This window comes from Lontra canadensis, unplaced genomic scaffold (assembly GCF_010015895.1).
Source record: "Lontra canadensis isolate GAN:19392208 unplaced genomic scaffold, GSC_riverotter_1.0 scaffold67, whole genome shotgun sequence".
NCBI lineage: Eukaryota > Metazoa > Chordata > Mammalia > Carnivora > Mustelidae > Lontra > Lontra canadensis.
In genome coordinates, this window is record NW_022631061.1 from 9,430,745 (window position 1) to 9,449,024 (window position 18,280).

General features: G+C 35.5%; 1 protein-coding gene across 1 annotated transcript in view; it reads right to left on the reverse strand.

The window, feature by feature from the left end:
* TRPC4 (transient receptor potential cation channel subfamily C member 4) overlaps positions 1 to 17,747 on the reverse strand; it is a 195,341-nt gene extending 177,594 nt beyond the window's left edge. The window contains exon 1 of the mRNA XM_032880114.1: positions 17,509 to 17,747. The gene's annotated coding sequence lies outside the window, so the exon portion shown is untranslated. The remainder of the gene's footprint in view (positions 1 to 17,508) is intronic.
* Between the last annotated feature and the right edge of the window lie 533 nt (positions 17,748 to 18,280).

Below are 18,280 nucleotides of genomic sequence, written 5' to 3' on the forward strand. Positions count from 1 at the left end.
CAATGGGCTATTGTTTAGCCACAAGGAAGAAGGAAATCCTGACATTTGAGAAAACATGGATGGACGTTGATGGTATTAAGTCAAGTGAAATAAGCCAGACAGAGAAAGACAAATACTGCATGGTCCCACAAATGTGTGGAATTTTGAAAAAAAGTGTCAAATTTAGGGGTGCCTGGGTGGCTCAGTGGGTTAAAGCCTCTGCCTTCGGCTCAGGTCATGATCCCAGGGTCCTGGGATCGAGCCCCACATCGGCCTCTCTGCTCAGCAGGGAGCCTGCTTCCCTTCCTCTCTCTCTCTGTCTGTGTCTCTGCCTACTTGTGATCTTTCTCTCTCTGTGTTAAATAAATAAATAAATAATCTTTTTTAAAAAAAGTGTCAAATTTATAAAAATAAGGAGTAGAAATGTGATTGCCAGGGCCTGCGGGGTGAAGGTGGGGTACATAAAGAAAATTGGTAAAATGATATACATACTTTCAGTTTGTAAGATGAATTAGGTCTGAGGATCTAATGGATCACATGGTGACTACACTTGATAAAGCCGTACTGTGTAATTGGATTTGCTGAGAGAATAGAACATAAATGTTCTCATCAGCACAAAATAAAACAAAACAGAAAAAAAGATAAATATGTGTGGTGGTGGATGTATTAATTAACTACATGGAAAGAATTTTTTCGTAATGTATATACACAACAAAACACCATAGTATACATTTTAAATATCTTACAATTTTGTGAATTATATCTCAATAAAACTGAAAAAACTTTAGACAGCTGAAAGTATAGATCTGACTGGCATTTGAAAGTGAATACTTATAAGGAGAAACTTAGTAAGAAAAATATTTTAATGTGATTCTTTAGACACATATCGATGTTCTGCTATGAACGATAAAGGCCTAGTTCACCTATACCATCTCTTTTCATCCTTCACAACCTCTTCCCTCTAGCAATCTAATGATGATAATAATTTTAGTATCTGGTTGAATCATGAATTGTTGTGTGAAAAATGATTAAATATAGGCAGTTTCATATGGCCCAAACGACTGTATATTTTAGGGTACTATTAGTTAAATATTCATAAATTAGCATTTAATGTTCTCTTCTCATTTTAATTTCTACCTTCTGACTTCAGTAAGCTACAAATTTACTTCTATGTTTTCAACTTTATAACGTTTCTAGTAGGTCCTACACCAATTGTAAATACTTTAAAAATGATACATAATAAAATAAAAAAACAGCTGAAATTGTGCTTAATGGTATATAGTAACAGATGATTTTCAGAGGGTCATAATAAGCAAGTGTATAAGAATAAGCAAGATAAATTTTTACCTTCTTCGAAACCTATATGCCAACAGAAATACCAATAGTCTAGTGGTGAGCAGATAGACAGGGACAGAATCACTGAGATACTCATCAATAGAACACTGTAATTAGAAGCAAGTGTTGGAGGCAACAAATTGGTTTGCTATGAGAATTTGGGGAATCCCTTGTTTTCTCTATGCTTTATTTATTTTTAAGATTTTATTGATTTATTTGAGAGACAGAGAGTTAGCAAGCATGAGCAGTGGGGAGGGAGAGAGAGAGAGGGAGAAGCAGACTCCCCACTGAGTACAAAGCCCAGTGTGGGGCTCTATCGCAGGATCTTGAGATGGTGACCTGAGCCAAAGGCAGGCACTTAACAAAATGAATCACCCAGGTGCCCCATGCCTTCTTTTTTTCCTTTTTAAAAAATAAATATGGTATGAAAGAAAGAGGTCATAGGTTAGATTTCAACAAAATTAAAACATTTGCTCTACAAATGATCTTGTCAAGAGGATGACACAACAAGCTACAGACTTGAAGAAAATAATGGCAAACCATATCGGATAAATGATCATTATTTAAATATATAAAGAACTTGCAAAGCTCAACACTGAAAAGTAAAACAAAAACAAAACATTAGATAACATGCAAAAGACATGGAGGGACATTGCACTAAAAACATACAGATGGAAGCACATAAGAAGATGTTTAACATCATTAGCCATTGGATAAATGCAAATTAATACAATAAGATGTCACTAATAGAGGAATGACTTAAGTAATAATTGGTAATGATGCTAAGGTAAGGATGCTACTTTATCCTATGTTACCACACCCTGATCTTTAAGGATATGGAAAAACTAGATCATTCATACATTGCTAGTAGGAATGTAAAGTGGTACAGTCACTCTAAAAAACAGTTTGGCAGTTTTTTAAAAATCCTAAACATGCAACTAACATATGACTCACAATTACACTCTGGGCACATTTCCCAGATAAATAAAGACTTATGTTCCCACAAAAATCTGTACACAAATGTTTATAGCAGTGTTATTGGTAATGGCAAAAACCTGGAAACAACCCAGATGTCCTTCAATGTATTAAAGGTTAAATGATGGGTGATTCATGTACACCTGGAATACTACCCATCAATAAAAAAAGAAACAAACTATTTTTGCACACAACTTGTATGGATCTCAAGGGCATTATCTTGAGTGAAAGAAGCCAATCTCCAAAAGTCAAATATTATGATTTCAATTATATTCTCAAAATGACAAATTACAGTGCCGGAAAACAAATCAATGGTTTCTGGGTATTAGAGATGGTGTCTATAAAAAAAAAAAAGTAAAAATATAAATCAAGAGGCAGACCTTGTAACAATCATATTTAAAATATACTTGAAAAGGAGGAAGAAAGATAAAAATTTGGTGATTCTTCCTGAAATTGACATTGATAAATAAGAATGAGACATGAAAGAAGAAATAAGGACACTGTGTTTCTTTAGGCATTGTACAATTGAATTTAAAACCAGTCCTTAAAAAGTCAGTACCTTAGCAAGTGCTATAAAATCTTAAAAGTCTTGGAAACATGGTGTCATGCATACTAAGACCAATAAAGAAGAAAAGGATTGTAGAGGCTGCTTAGTAATTTATAGGGGTAGAGTGAGAAAAATGTCCCAGATTTCAAACTTGCCTTCTAGTATAATTGTTAAGAGACTTGGTTTTGGAATTTGTAGGATTTGGGTTAAATACAGGGTGATACCATATACTACTTATGTGACTTAGTTTCCTGATCTCTAAAATGGAGATGATGACAGATATCATGAGACTAATAAAATAAGACAATATAAGTAAACCAACCAACCCAGGGCCTACCACAGACTAAGCAGTCATTAAATGTTAACCCATACTACTTTGCTACTGTTTTCAGAAAAAAGTTGGAAAACTTTATTCTAGCCAGTAGAAGAGCATCTTAAACTTCCCATGTTCTTAGCTTAGCTTCCCAGAATCATTAAAAGCCAGCTAGCGACTTAGCATGGTAATTGTGTATTCGGGGGATTGCACTGTGATGTTAAGCTCCAATGCAGTATCACAGAATAAGAGATGAGAAAAAAATGTGAAGGAAAATTATATTAGGTGTGTTGCTCTTCAGAAAATACTCAAAAAAACTGAACTCAGTAAGGTTAAAATCTCATCTACTTTAATGGTTCAAAGAGGTTTTCAGTTTTGAGGGTTTGACATTATGTAGTTATGAAAGTATGTCTTGAAATTGACGTTTGTAAAGAAAAATATGTATGGTATAAATTTTTTTGGCCTTAAGAAATTTAAATAGAAAAATCTTTAATATACAAACTGCAAATCTACATACACAGCAGCATCTATGGACCATCATAGTACATAAAAATAGTGGACAGGGAGGGTAGGGGGAAATGGAAATGCATGGAGGAGAGAAGGTATTCAGGTTCCCGACTTCTTCCTTGTCCACACCATTCTTGTTGCCTGCAGAGCACATGGTCTTCACAGAGGGCACATCAAGAGATAGAGGAGCCTTGAGAGCATTGCTACGAAGATGAGAAGGAAAGCATAGTACGCCCCTGCAGTGTCACACCTCAACCCCCATCCTATCATCTAGGAAAAAGTAGATTCAGTTAGAAGATTACTGAAAGGTCACTGAAGTCATTTTCCAAGAAAGCCTTCAAGCAGATTAGGGAGGCCTCTAAGGAGGTTCTCTTAGTCATGAGTACAAATAAAAGTGGCATGATGATTTTCTGGCAAATCTATACAATGTGTGAAGAAAAAAGAAAGTACTCAGATCAATAAGAATTAAGAATTAAAGTATTTGCTTATAGGTCTGTGACACAGAAATGAGATGATTCTCTGAATCAGGTTTGAGAGACCTCCAATATCTGCTCTTTCCTCAAGGACTGTCTTGGCTTATAGCCCCAAAGTCTTCCAGATGGCACACCAAAACTTTTGGGGAAGCTTGGTTACCTCCCTCCAGATGTACCAAGGTATTGTCTGAAGTCCCATTACAGTCTGTCACAAAGACCTGGATTCCCACAGTTACATGAATTCTCTGGGCTTCCAGGGTAGGAGACTGGGTGTGCAGTTACCGAGGCTCAGTCCTTGATAAGAAGGTAGCTTAGGGGGAAAATGAGATCCTAGATCATTATACCTGCTAGCCTCCCTTGTTGTTATTCCAGTGATATGAAAATTTTATTTCATTCAAACCATGGAATATTAAGGAATGAAAAAGAATAAGCTACTGATGTACACAAAAACTTGGATGAATCTCAGGGTTAGTGGCCAAGATGCTCCATTGGAAGGGAAAGCCTGGCTTTAGGATGGGTTCTTCTGAAGCTCAGAATGGTGTACCTGCTGTTGACCATGAGATGAAGTCCTTCCTATGGTGGGAGATGTAGTGTTGAGGACTATGATCATAACCATGGCATCAGATTTTGTGTTGAGGGACAGGTTAGGAATTTCAGCCAAAGGACAAATGTGGATTTCCCTTTTGGGACACAACTGATCGATACTGGGTCTAAAATTAAATCTAACTCTTTACTATCTCCTTAGCAAACTTACTCAGGCCATCTAACAGGGCTCCACTGTACATAAAGCCAATATTAAAGAAGAAGAGGTTGTGAAAAAAAATTTGATTCTCTAGAATCTAGAGAATTCTAGACCCAAAAGATTCAGCACTGACAACTTCTGTCAGGCCAGAGCTGACACCATGTTGTGTTGGGATCCAACCATGGTCAAGTCTGTAATGGGAATTCAGCATTGCCCCATCTACTCCTGCATCCCATTAGCAAAGATTAAAATTACAATATTTTTTAAAATAGACAAATGCACATCTCAGGGTAAACAAAGTCTGATTAGGATCAAATGAAAACAAGTAGCAGATATATTAATCATATGCTGAAATAATACTGATGAAAAAATCAGAAAAATGTCTCATAAGCAGGTTTGATAATGTCAAGTTATATTATCTGGCATAATATAGTAATGTAGTCTGTCTGCAGAACAACTTTAAGGAAATATGTCAGGCCTTTGGTAATTTTAACAGTAACAGTTATAACTATAACAAACAGTAATAAGCAATAGCATTATTATAATGGACTTCAAGTGGAAGAAATGAAGATTACTTAGAAAACTACGGGCCTGAAAAAAATCTCACCTCAGCGATAAAGAGGTCAAATTGCTACTACACTATATTGCCTCTACTTCTTCTGCAGTTAATAGTGTATTTGCTGTTCAGTAAGAAAGAGCTATTAATTAGAACTAAATTATAATTGATTTGTGCCAAATTAATATGGTTTTGTTTAGAATTTATTATTTTTATACAAAATACTTTAAAATGGTTGTTTAGTTTCTAATGTCAAACACTTACTAATTCTTCAAGAATAATGCTGTTATCCAAATAAATAAATAAATAAATAAATAAATAAATAAATAAGGTTAAAAATTCCAGAGCTCTTTTGCAGTTGTTACATTCATCTCACTATGGGTACAATTACATATCTATACTATACTGTATGAGTATAGTTTCTTCTTTTTAAATATTTTGACTGAATTTTTCATGATTAAAGTCAAAATATAAAAGAAGACTTGTGTCTCTAACTATGATGGAATGACATATAGTGGATCAAGGTTCCTTCTGATAGCTTTTAGAAAAGCTGGACAAATATAAACAAACAAACAAACCAATCTCTGTCTAAAGAACTGTTGCAAACCTAACTAGGACTTGGGGAGCCAAGATTCCCAATAGACAGAAGTTGTAGAGAGGTGAATTGACCTTCTACAAACCAAATTTCCCCTCAAGGCATTTATACAAGGTTCCTATATCCTGGTAAAAAGGGAGACAGATGGAAGTGAGTGTCACACTCAATAACTCTTCTCAAAGCATTTGTTAAGATCATAAGCTCTGCAAGAAAATAAGTAAGATATTTTTCAGAAAGCTGCTGAAAAGTAGAGCAAAGTATTCATCAATCTCACACAAATTCAAAGACAAAATTCATTCTTTTGGAACCTGCAATGAGAAGTAGTCTTACCAAACTGCCAAAGTTCTTAGACCCTGGAACACTACAACATATTAGTTGGGATGACCAGGGATTCATAGAATCTTCCAAAGTCTGAAAATTAGCCTCTAAACAGCTTCGTTTGTGACTGGATTAAGAGGTTTATTCCCATCCTGGCTGCCTGTCAGAGGGTAGGGTTTATCCTCTTTGGGAGGAGATGGTAAAGCTTCTATAATTTTTTTTTCTACAATTCGTGAATCACATTTTCCACCTTTAATAAAAAAATGTGAGGCATTCTAGTAAAAATTAAGAGAAATGAATTAACAGATAGCCTTGTTATTGTTGTTATTAGCCTCCGACTTTAAACTTAATGTGTTATTCAACAATATTCAGAAATGAGATGGAAAAATTGAAAATTTTATGAGGAATCTAAAATCTATAAAAATCAAATTAAAATAATGAAAGTGAAAAATGTAATAATTAAAATTAATAACTTAACAAATGAGTTTAACAGCAGATAGGACATAGTAAAAACAATAGAAAGGACTCGTGGATGGGAAAATAAGGTTACAAAAAATATCCAGATTACAGAAGAGAGAGAAAAAATGGATGGAAAATACATTTTAAAAGGATCAAAAGACTGCTAGATATATGACAGAGTAAAAAGGTAAAAATGTGTAATTGGAGGCCATAGGGAGAAGAAAGGAAAGTGCAAAACTGTATCTGAAGAGATAATGACTAAGAATTTCTTAAAACCAGTGAAATTTATGAAGTCATTTTAAAGAAATGTTCCAAATGTCAAGCAGTGGAAATCCAAAGAGATCATGTAAGACTACAAAACAAAATTGTAAGACTACAAAAACAAAAGACTTATCGTAAGACTATAAAAACAAAAGACTAAGAGAAAACATAAAAGCAACAAAAAAAATAAAGAACATGCTGTTCTCAGAGGAACAACCATCAGACGATGGCTGACTTCTCATCAGAAATGATGGAAGTTTTAAGTCAATTGGGTGATATATGTAAAGAAAATAATTCCCAATCTAGAATACTCTAAAAATTGAAAACAGCATTATAAGTGAGATGAAAACAAAAACATTTTCAATCAAAGACTGAAAAAATTTATTGCCAACATACTGACACTAAACATGCCAATGAGAACTCTTGGTTCTCCATAGAGGGAAGAGAGGGCATCCAAAAGTAGCAGGTGCAATATATGCAATTATAAAAATAAAAGAGAAAACTAAAACCGAAAATAAAACAGATTTATAATTATTCTTGGAAAGAAGAGAAAATTAAGTTTATCCAGCTGAGCCTCCCTAGCCCCCAAAAGCATATGCATATTTTATTTTAATTAAAGATAAATACACTCTCCCTCACTCTAGGGCAAGAAACAAAGACGACAGTTCATCAAAAGTCAGATAAATATTTTATAGTGTTTGGTATTACATTTATATTTCAAATAATTGGTAAACACTTTCAAAGTACTGCTAAAAATTTTAAGAAATAAAAGTATTTGTTACATGATTTAAAATTAAAATGTTAAATTCTTTTTAAAATAAATGATTATCTATGATTAATGAATCAACCATGTGTGTTAAGTATATTGATGTTTCACAAAAGACATTTGAAAATATTCATATAGTAACTATTGTTAGTATTTATTCTTAAAATTATAGTGAACATTCATTTTAGTGTAAACCAAAAAAAAAAAAAAAAATGGCTAAAAAATCCCAGCACCAATTATGTAAGGATTTTCTCCTCATAAAAGAACAGAGAATGCAATTACTCCTTTTTCTTAAACACAATAGATTAAATTCCTTGTGCCTTTCTCTATTTATCAAGGGAAAATGTGACAATATGAAATCTCCTTCCTTAAAAAGCTTTTGCTTAAATCCTTCCTAATATCAAATTTTCTTAAATATATTAGAAAGAAACTTCTATCTCTAATCTAAAGAAAAAAAATGATTAATGGTGTTTTATCATAAGTCATAATTCAACCATGAATAAAGATATTACCACAATTTTGTACATGTTCAGAAAAAAAAATTGTTCATCATACTCGCCATCTATATATGGAAGCACCCTGGTCTGTGTGAACCAGCAGGGATTGCGAATTTGTATATGGCAACTCCTCTGTCATAAGCCTCCTGTCCATGAGGGTGCAGCCTCAAACAGGAAGCCCATCTGTTGGTAGAGAACTGAAGTACAAACAATAATGACGACTGAATGTTGCATTGGAAATGAACCAAAGAGTGTATGAAACTCTTTGTGCAGCCACTGTCTTTGCCGTACTTGTATATCCATTTCATTTTGATTAAAATAAATAATCAAAATAAATTCTGGCAGACCTTAAAACACTTGTAAAAGCTAATGCTTTTATGAATAGTTAGAGATTCTCTTTAATTACATTAAATATTTGACACACAATCCTGGTATATTTTTACAGATGAGATTTTATTTTGAGTCTCAAGACCAGGAGCACAGTAAGAATGTAGCTCAGCTTTCAAATAGCTTTCTTTAAATAAACTGAAATGAATAAAAATTATGTTTCAAATACACTAGATTATTCAACAATGGATTATTTCAAATATTCAAATTGTTTACCTCTCAGATTGTCCTCTGTCTCTATTTTTACTTCACAAATATTTATATTATAAAAAACCAGAGGCTAAAAAAATAAAATCAGAGGCTGAAATATTATAACATAAAACAGATGCCAAAAATTATTACAATTAACTACTAACCTTAAAGGGTGCAATTTCCGATTTTTAACTGTACCCAATATTTCAATTCAGCAGTATAATAACTAGCAAGAAAGTATTTAAGTATATTAGAAAGTTATGTTTTAAATTCTGCTTTTAGTGGTTCATTGCTAAGTACAAGAGGATAGAAATAAGCTTTTATTCTTCAAGTTAAAGTTGTTGATATTTTGTATGTTGGGAAAAATTCCTTATCATAAGCATAATATTATAATGAAATGTATTTTCATTAAACCTTCTTTTATTCATGAAAGGGCAAAATCATTTGCTGGTTCACTTTGTTCCAAGAACGTGCTGAAGTGCTAAATGAAAGTATGCCGTTCAGCTAAGTACCTTGCACATTACAAATCAGAATGTTAAACTGTGAGGTTAAAATGAACTAGATAAGCAAATAAGTCTTTTTCCTTTGCCAACATTTTCTTTTTATTCAGCACATATATAGAGACATATCTTATTTTTTTTTAAGTTACAAAGCTATTTAATACCCTACAGAGCAATAATAACCCTGAAATTTGACTGTTCTTTAGAAATATTTCTTTCTCCTTAACTATGGAGGTTCTCAGAGGCTTAGAGGTAGGCACTCTGATTATTTCACATGAAGACTCTCAGAAAGCAAAAATTCTGGCAAAAAAGGGCTTGCAAAAAATGTTTGTTTGTTTGTTTTTTAATCAAAGATTAAGGTAGCTAGTCCAGTCCCTTTCTTTGTTCCAAATATTTCAGACCATAAGAAACTCGGTCTGTTTCTAGGTCCTCAGTACATTCTCAGCTATAGATAGAGGAGTCAGCTAGGAAACATTAGTAGTGGATACTAAGAACTATTAGATGATTCTAGAATGGAACCACCCTTTCAAGAATATCTTGTGCCAAGATTTTTTTACATCCCAAGGCAAAAGGTAGAGCTGAGCATCCAAGGTACTATATCCCTAGATCCAAAACAGGCTTCTTATGTTTGCTTCATTGGTTCTAAGGAAGATTGGGCTCCCTCCCATCCCCCCAGCTCTTCAGCTTCATTTGGGGCTCCCTTCCATCCCGTCTCTCTCTGCTTCAGCTGTCCTCAGGTTCTCCCAGATAGACAGCCACATCCCGCTCTCTCCATCCCAGAGCCTCCAGACTGCTACTGTGCTCCACCCTGCTCCCACCAGTATAATGTCTCTAAGATAATATGGGATACTGGAGCATGATAATGAAGTTAATGAGAATCCTTTGTTTGAAATCTGAAAGAAACAGGAAAACATCTGCCTCTGTATTTCCAGCATCTAGAAGAGTGATCGTCATGCATTAAATAAGCCCTCAATAAAACACCCTGTATTTGTGTATATACAATATTATATATGTATGTAGTATATTATAAAAATTATTTAGTAAAATTTGAGAGTCTTGCTTAAAAAAAGATTTGAATTAGATGACCTTCCAAGTCATTCATTACATATCTAACCATGCTACAGGGACACTGATATTGGCAAATAACTTCACGTTTCTCTGATGGGCTACTTTGCACTCTACTAACTATTTGTATCTCATGGTTTCTGATAATTATTCTGATCATTACTTTAAGACCTTATCACCCAGGAGCAGTCCCCCAATTTTTTTGTTATGTACATTTTGTACACATGTAGATACATGTGCACTCTGTTTCTAATATGTAAAATAGATTACATATAAAAACAAATGTATTAAAATATTACATATTAATTTATCATATATTTATTATATAGTATATCTCATGTATAGTTTAGATTTTACAATTTATATATAATTAATGAACTTAAATGTCAGTTTTTAATGTTGGTTTATAGATATGTTTGACAGATATAGATATGTTTGACTCCAGATTAAATTAAACAAGACCCAATAACACTGTGTTTGTCACACTACAACTATCACAGAAGAGAGTTCACTTAAATGTAGTTTTCAGTGTGATCTTCAGGATAGGCAGCTTCATCCCACCTAGCATGAAGGAGATCTTTACATAAAATGATACCTGTGCTGTCACAAATAGTGGAAATGGCTACTATTTATGGAGTACAGTGGATTCTCCATTCTTTACTCAGTGTACACTATGGTCATGCCTGTCCTCTCATCTCCTCTCATTTGGACTTTCATATTGGTGTGTGATCACGTACTAGAAAGCGCAGCATTTGAAATATAGGGGTTGAACATAGCAGCTGACAACAGACCAATCATCCATGCATTCCTTTACTCCATTCATCTATTCAAAAAGCATATACTGAATACTAATTGCTCAAATACAGTGAAAATGAAAATTACAGTACAATGTGCTAGGAACTATAATCCAGGATCCAGTTTGTGTAGGTTCTCCACTATCATTTAGAGATAAAATACATGAAAAATGCAGCAGAGTATCTGAACACTTTTCATAAACCTTGATTTGTAACAATCTTATTCTCAATGAAGTAGAATGAAAAGATCAAAAGAAAAAAAAAGCAAAAAACTCATGCCACCCACAATTGGACATTATGTACTTGTCAAGTCTTTAACATGAATTCTCAACTTAATTTGCCGAATATAATCACTCAGAAGAAGTCCCTGGCTTTCTTTAGTTCTGTAGGTATTCCTGAGAAATACTTCTATCTGTCCCCTTTCAACTTTGACCACACTTCCCACAGTGTCATGGGACAAAAACTCTCCCTGAAGAACTGTGGCACAGCACCACGTGAACTAAAACACACTAATAACTAGTTACATAAACCTTGTGAAAGCGAGCACTATGGAGTAACTAACTAGTCGACTGGAAGTTATATCCACTGAGTAACTGTGGTTCATTATTTTTGTAACATAGGAAGTAATAACAGTATGCAATATATCACATAAATGAAATGTCATTATTATAGCTGGCTTCATTCTATTTATATATACTATATACATAGTATATATATTTTCTATGTATATCTATATGTTTATTATGCACAAAATTTAGCCAACTACAGTAGTATAAAACTGTGAAATAAGTTAACTATGCTCAATGACAAAAGCATAATATTTATGACAGTCTAATTCAGTTAAAAACTCACACATTTTTTGAGCATATTCTATGTTTCTTAATGGAGTTTACTGTCTAGTTCAGGAGACAGAACTTTACACACCTGCAAGTCAGAATATAACAAGAGTTGTGCTTGTATTTATACTTGCAACACCTGGAGACAGGAAGGAAACAGCAATAGTGAACTAGACTTTAGTGCTTGGAGAACATTTTGACAGGGGGCAATAAGAGAAAATTTATTATATACAGAGGGAGCTTTGGCAGAATATGCAAAGATGAAGGGTTTGTTCGTGTGTCATTCATCTAATTATTCAATTATTCACTTACTAATATTCAATAAATATCTACTGAATGGGTACCATTTCAGTGTTAATTTTTGTAATGGTATTACCCATATTCAACAAAATTCTTAAAACTTCATTAAAACTTCAATGTCAAGAGGACTTTGGACATAATCACATTTGTTTTAACTGCAGGTATATCTTGAAAAAAAAAAAAAAACTGGCCAATTTCTTAAAATGTGTTACCAGCTGATAGATGCCTTCTGGGATGTATGAATGAGAGCTCCCCTGATTAAATACCAAGGAACATTAAAAATAATTAGGCGATTAAAATTTCAGAAAAAAATTAAATCCAAAACACTTGTCTAGAAGTTTTATATGCCATCGATAAGATGCAGCATAAACCTAACATGTCTTAACATGATTGCATTTTCTATAAACAAAGATACTTTATTAACAGCCTAGAGGTGCTTCAAAGTTTGGAATGAGACCTGTGTATTTACAAATTGTAATCTGATGTCTCTTTAGAAACAAAAATTATAACCTTAAATTTTATCCATGAAAATAAACCTTTTTTTCTTCCCATACATATTACACTGATATTCAAGAGGAAGAAAGGAAATAATTTGAGAACCTGCTGGAGGTGAATGGCTTAGCTCCCACTCTGCTTTGAACATGTTAGAGCTTTGTTAACAGAGTATTGTTTCATAACTCGTACTGGGGTTATGTCCCAATGTTAAAACATTCAAAAAATTAAAGAAATAGCTATAGGAATACCATGAATTCATGAATCTTGTTAAGAGAGTACTAATTTCATTTTAGGAACCATAAGAATTAAGTAAAAAGAGTGTCAGTTTTAAATCAAGTAGACAAGGGTTCACATCCTGACTCTGCCACAAAGCAGCTTTGTGATTTTTTAGAAGTTTAGTCTTTTCAGATTCTTCAAAAAGTGGCAATGATACCTTTAGGGTAGATGATTAGGGTAGGGTCTTAGGGTAGATGTGAAAATAAACCAGAGGAAAAGTTTTTTTAAAAGTTCCTAGCATAGGGGTGCCTGGGTGGCTCAGTGGGTTAAGCCGCTGCCTTCGGCTCAGGTCATGATCTCAGGGTCCTGGGATCGAGTCCCGCATCGGGCTCTCTGCTCATCAGGGAGCCTGCTTCCCTCTCTCTCTCTGCCTGCCTCTCTGTCTACTTGTGATCTCTGTCTGTCAAATAAATAAATAAAATCTTTAAAAAAAATAAAAAAAAAAATAAAAGTTCCTAGCATAGTGTCCAGCACACAAGTACCCATAAATATTGGCCCCTCTCTTTTTCTCCTTTCTTTTTTCATAATCGTTCCTGTTTTCTGTCTTAAGCAAGTTTCAACTTTTGATGAAATTTGTTCAAGGAAGTTACTGAAGTTGACTTTCTCAACATATTTAAAAAATACAATAGCAAATGACAAGCAGAATATAATGAATGCATACCTGATTTACTTCATTACACTCACCATTTCTTGAAAAGAATGCAGTGTGCTAGATGAAGCGATCAAGGCATATTTTTAAATTAATGTTTTAATTAACATTTCTAATTATATGTGTAAAACTGTGCCTAGACGGCATCTTTTGCTCCTCGAGAAGCCACTACTCTATGACACGGCTATATTTCAAAGGAAACGTTTTTTTAAATGGAGACAAAACATACACTAATATTAGTGGGATGTCATCTACATTTTAGTTACAAGAGCAGATCCAGTACCGAAACCGTTATCTCTTTTTTGTGTCCTATTTAAGTAAAACTGAACTTACAAAAGGATCACTGAGATTTGTAAAAAATTTAGATAGATCACTTCATTTACCGGCTACTTCAGAGAACAACGTAGTTTTAAATTGGTATATTTTCAAAGCATGTGTCTTTAATTTTCAGTTTAGCGAATGAATGGTTCTTTTTTCTAAATCATCATAGAGTGGTTTTGGCAGTACTAATGCTCTCAGAGATCAGGTCTATATTTGTGCTGATTAAAAAGATAGAGCCATGATACTCTATCCCTGATCAAAATATTCTCAAATCTCTTGAAATATTGAGGTATCATTGCATCTGGGAGGATGAGAAGTAGAAATCAGAAGGACGGGAAAGAGTTCTGAAGCAATTTTTCATCACCACTAGATAGAAGCAACTGTCCAATGGAAGTGGGGTTGAATTAACCAGTTGTAATGTGTATTTGTGGTGGGGAGGTGATGGGCATATCAAGAGAAAAGACAAGTTTTTTATTGGGAGCTGTCTCCTCAATCTCATTTTCAACGACAATCAAAATGCTTATGGGAGGTTTTCCATAGATATTAAGAAGGTGAAGAGCACTGGCTTCAACTTAGCCCAGACAATACAAGGTAGATAGTAAAGATGCACATTAGAATCTGATCTCATAAAATGTTTAGCAATAATGAATTTGTAAAAGAAAGATTTAATTATTTATTACATTTCCTGTCACCTAGCTTGCTTTAAAAAAAAATCATCTTTTCATAAGAAAATATTCAGTCCACTGTTTTACTGTCCTAGCTATACTGTTCAGCAATTTTTGTATATCTATATTTATAGAATCTTTCATGTTTTTGAGCATTGATATTCAAAATTTTAGCTATTGAACGGATGTGTGTATATCTTTGTGTTACAATCTATGAAGTAATTAGAAAAGATAGATTACATCAGCTTTTAACTGTTGAATGTAATGTTGGTAATCTGAATTGCCATAAATTATCCTGGCAACTAAACATACAGTTATAAAAATATGCCAATATTCTCAACAACATATTTATAAAAATATTTTTAATTCAGGGGGTTAATCAGCATATCCTAAAGGTTATTATTATACTTCAACAAAAATTTATCGTGCTTATAACAGACTTTAGGTTTCAAAGTTTAAAATGTGTGTGCTGAACAAGATCTATATCTGAATTTCTCTTAATCAGAAAGAATAATAGCAATGTTTCAGATATTTCTTATTTATGTAAAGTATGAATTAATTAAGGTTATCTTACATGGAAAGTTATTTGATCTCTTACTATTTCAACATCAAAGTCGCCATAAAATTCATAGAGAACTTTCATTTTCTCACAGTTTTTTTCTGTGAATTTGAACTTGACCTTCTGGGAATAACTACAACAGAAAAATAAACATCATAAAAATTACAAAATTTTACAGCTTATATATAATGGAAATCTATTTTACCTTTTATAAATCTTTGAGAACCATTAAGCGAGTAAATGGAAAACATCTTATTTTCCAAAACCAGAGATTTTTAGAAACATTGTCAATGTTTGAAAGGTTTTACTAAAGAGACATTTCTTCTATCTGTTGAGCTTAGATACTTTCTGCTTTGATGAATGCTCGTGTTTCTTTAAGTTCTTAAGAGGAAGAAGAACTTTTCTAAATTTGCAATTATACATCTTTTCGCTTCGCCTTGTTTGGACTGTCTAGTGATCTAATGGTATATTCATTATATTTACTCACTCAAATATTAAGCATCTCTTGTGTATCAGTCTCATTAACGAGTTAGTGTTTCTCTTTGAGGGTAACTTTCTTGGCATAAATCTTCACTCCACGACAGCGACTTTGCAGAATGGCTGAGCTCTGATGAGAGTTCTATTGAAAGGCTCTCCAGCTCTATGTTTTCTTATTCATAATAAGTGTAAGTGCTTGCTTTCTTTCTACCTGCACTAACCTTTATTAACATAATCCATTTACATAAAATACTTTGATAAAGCCCATTTAACTTCTACTGATGTGCTGATTTGGCTTAAACGCACTAATTCACAGTTTTTAAAGTGTTTCTTTCACAATGTCTTATCTGAATTTTGATTCTAATATCTGAAGTACTAGTTATCCGTGTAGCTCGATTCTTTGCCATCAATACTTAAGGGGAAATGTTTCCTGGGATGCTTCTCCGGGTGACTAGAAGTAGGTATTACAAATGTCAGTTTAAATAGCAAACCATAACAGAGATGATGATTTCAATGTTTTAACATATCCACCCACACTTTCTTACTCTCATTGTCAAATTCATAGTTTTATTTAAAAAAAAAAAAACCTAGTTAACCATTTTTCTTAAAAAAAAAAATGTAGTATGTTCTGTTGTGGTTACAATGATCGAAAAGCCGGAAATTGTATGAAACCCGAAAGATATGTTTTTTTTTTTCAGTTTTACAAGTCTATTCGAAATTTATTTTTTAATTAAACAAGTAAGCCTTGCTCTGCCTCCTCCCACTCCCCTACCTTGGTGCTTACTCAGTGAACAGCAGCAACCTGCTGCATTTTATAGCTATGGAATTTAATGGGAAGGGTCGCCCTAAGAAACTATGTGAACAAGGGTGCATCACAGTGGATACAACATAGTGAACACAGACAAGATAAGAGCTCCCTTTTTTCAATCTCTCCCAAATCTTCCATCCCTTGCCAGTATTCTCTAGTCTCTACTCACAAAAGGCAGCTGAGTTCACAGCTGGAACAACAAGTTGTGCTGTGAATCTCAGTGATTTACCCAAGTAGCAAACAGGGTCATTGGCTTAATTGGAATTTCAGTTGCCAAGCGGACTAGGAATCCCTAGCGTTGGTCCAGCAACACGGATAAAAGTGTTTCTGCTTCTTGATAGAGAATGAAAATGACGCAGAGTGTAATTGATCGACAGGAAATTGATCACTTTCCTTTCTTCATTCCCCCAGTTTAGGTGCCAGCGAGTCTAGGGCTCACTCATGCATGCCCAGGGGCCACCAAGATCTCCATTTTCCCCAAACGCATAAAAGGCTAAAAACAGCCTTCTTCCCCAGCACCATGGCGTGGCTGCAGCTGCTTTGTTTACCATATAAGTCACACCAGGGGTTCACTCCTTGCCTTCTCCCCTGCTTTAAAGCTGGATGCACTGAAAGGCTGAGAAGCATCCCCAAACTCCCGCTCAGCCCAGGTCAACCACAGAAAAAGCTTCACAAATCCGGTCTGGAGCCTTAAAGAGAAACCAAGCAGCCGAGCCTTTTGAACTCGTAACCCCCCAGGGATGTCCGCCTCCCAAGAGGGAGCCGGCTTCCCAGGCTGCTTGAGAAACTTAACCGAGATCCCAGAAAGGAGACGAGGTGCAGCTCCGGTCAAATGGAGCTCTGAGGCGACACCCTCTTTACCTGCAAAGTTGGCAATTTTCTGGCTGAAGAGCGATCGATCCAAGGACATGCGGCGCGGGTGCTATGCCGGGTGAGAGCACGCCCGGCAAATTCCAATGGGATTTCCTTAGTCGCTGCCGAGTTTTGGAGCATTCCAAGGAAAACGCACGAAGCTAGAGCCCACGCAGCTGGCACCGAACTGGGCGGAGTGAGGATGCTCTGAGAGCGGTGCCATGGGAGGCGGGGGAGGGGCAGCTCCGGAGGGGGAGGTGAGCTCCGGGGGAGGAGAACTTCGCCCACCCCCGCCCCCGCCCCCACCGATCCCTCGGGATAAAGTTAGCGTTCCCACGGCTGACAGCGGATGAGCCCGGAGGACGATACCCCGCCCTCCGTCCCGGGCGGCTGCCTGACTCAGGGTCCGCACAGACCCTGCTGGGTAGGGACCGCAGGTGAAGATGCGCGTCCCACGCACTGCTCTGCGTGGCCGTGGACGGGACCCGCGCGCGGGCGGGCGCTGACGCTGGGTCCCCGGCTCCGCTGCCCCCAGACAGCCGCCGCCTCCCTGGACCAACTCCTTGAGGTCAACCAGTTGGGCAGGCGGGTCACCACACCGGCCGTCGTCCAGCCAAGTCAGCGGCCAGAACCCACGGTGTGGTCCTGGGTGCCGGCCGGACACACCTTTAGTCTTTGGGCGGGTTCTGCAGAGACAACGGAGTTCAATTCGCGCGGGGACCCGGCTCCTGAACGTTCTGTTCCCAAACCAGTGAACCAGCACCCAGGAGGCAGGTCGCCC